Below are 2,526 nucleotides of genomic sequence, written 5' to 3'. Positions count from 1 at the left end.
AAGCCAAGGTGCTTTAAAACTGCATAAACATCTAGGCCAGTAGGTCTACAACAAAATAGTGTAAATAAAGACTGTAACAGCCAGGCCTTCAACAACAACAAATGCACCTATACGTTTGGTAACCTAACGTGTTGTTGTGATGACGTAATCAAAACGCGGCGACAAGCACGGCGCGCGACCATGCTTGCGGCTGGCTCACAGCCAACATGTCTGCCGCTTGGAGATATTTAAAAATATCAGAGAGAGAGGCGCGGATTGCGATTTGTAAAACGTGTTCAGCTGACATTTCTCGAGGGGGTGTAACTGCAAAGAATTTCACCACTTCGGGATTACTCCACCACTTGAAATCAAAACACCCGGACAAATATGCGGAGTATGATCAACGTAACCCTGTTCTCTGACATTCGGAAGGGCCTTTTTAACCATTTTCGGCCGATAATTTTCGGTGGCCGAATATTCGGTGCATCCCTAGTAATTTCTCTTTTTTTTCTTTTTCGACAAATAGCACAATACAATTGAAGTACGCAGAGGACTATAGCCATCCGCTGCCTTGTCGTTTACCTTGGAGAAAAGCAAGAGGACCTTTTCAAGGAGTTTAGCGACGTAATTACAAATCTTGAAATAAAATAAAATCCACGGGCAGTGTAAAAAAACACAGGACAAAAGCACTGCTCTCTGTCAGTTACATTTTGAAGCATATTGCACTTTTGGCCACACCCCAATCAATAATATCTTAGCAACGTTCAGCATGGATAGGTGTTGGCAGCAATGGCATGGGAAAAGGATTGTGTAAAATTTGAAAAGTGGCTTCTGCTCTTCACTTAACCAGTTCATATATTGTATGGAACCTTCAAAAAAGATAAGATACACTAAAACTTGCACGGTTGTGATTGACAAAATCTGTCCACATGCATTTAAACAGACTAGGCAAAGTACTCAAAACCACCTCTGTGTGTCTTCAGGACCACATTGCCATGATGACACACACATGCAGACTCAATAGGTGAAAACAATAGCAGCGTTGCTTTAGCAGCTGGTAATAATTGGCTCTGAATTCGCTAAGAGTGACAGTTTAAAAAGTATGCAATTACCTAATTCATTATCTCTTATGCGCTAACCTATTATTTAATGTGCTTCAAAAGGACATGAATATCGCGTTCATCGGTGACCGGTCCACCCCAGGATCTGACCATACGATGACAACCATCGTGGTCGAGGGAAACAAATGAATGAGCAAGCATTCTGCGTTAAATGTGTTCATACTGTTTGAAATAATGACTGTCGGCAGTGTAGACATCTTTGTTACATCTTTTGAAAAATAGATGTGTGTGATCTGCAGATTGGTGGCCATTGAGAGTTTGTTACTGTAGTTTTACAAAAACTTTACAGATTTTACATATTTGGCACTGGTTTTAAATATGCAAAGTTCTCTACTGTAACTTCGTTGTGATGGCAGCATTTATTTGCGGTGTCCCCATTTCCCATGGTATTATGGCTAATGTGTTTATTTATCATTTGTGGAGCAATTTAAATGTGTTATTTATCTTTTTTGTCAAGATTAGAATGAAGCTCAGCGCAAGTTCTTTCAGGAAGACTGGGTGTATATACATTCACTCAATCTAATAGATCTAATATATATATATATATATATATATATATATAAATAAATAGTAGTATTATATAGTATTATATATAGTATATAGTATTATAGTAGATTATAGACATATATAGATAATAGTTCAATTTGTTCTTTTTACTGTATATCACCAGATGTGACATTTTACCATTGAATTACATGCTTGTCATTTCTTGGTTTCTTTGCCTGTTGTATAATGGGGCCCTGCCAGCCATTGGAATACATGTATGCAAGAAGTAGAAATGACGAACCAACGCCGATAGTGTCCCGTTACTTTACTGGTAGGTCGGTTTGATGTGTAGTAAACTTCGAAAACCGAAAACGTCGGTCCACAAAAAAAATGAAGTTCCGTCACATACCATAGCGACAACAATACAGACAAACGAATTTCTCTGTAATAGTTCCCTGAAACTTCAAGGTTTGTAGTTTTGTAGCTCCCAAGTTTGACCCAGTTTAGTATGTAGACAATGGAGAATTTCGTGTGTACTCCTGTCGTGTTTTACTTTTTGTTTTACGTACTCTCGTGTGGAATAGACAGAGTAAGAGTGTGTGGTTAGTGAGTGTGTGTGTGTGTTATATTCCCCCTCCAACATTAATACGATTCGTCCACACATACCTTCAACCCTTAACCCTCCCTCCTCTCTTTTTCTCCCTCTCTCTTTCTTTCTTCTCTATACTCGGCGCTTTTGACGGCTGAACGACGATTTGGTTTTAAGTGACATATAACAACAGAGACATGTAGTGTGTGACATGTGTGACGGGATGTGTGCTGTGTGTGTGTGTGTGTGTGTGTTGTGTGGCTGTGTGTGTGTGTGTGTGTGTGTGTGTGTGTGAAGAGTCACCTATGGTGAGGGAGGTGTAAGGATATGGTTGTGATTGGATGTAGTATA

Source organism: Notothenia coriiceps, unplaced genomic scaffold (assembly GCF_000735185.1).
Source record: "Notothenia coriiceps isolate Sejong01 unplaced genomic scaffold, NC01 NC01_scaffold00018999, whole genome shotgun sequence".
Classification (NCBI taxonomy): domain Eukaryota; kingdom Metazoa; phylum Chordata; class Actinopteri; order Perciformes; family Nototheniidae; genus Notothenia; species Notothenia coriiceps.
Note: the sequence above shows the minus strand (reverse complement) of the source record.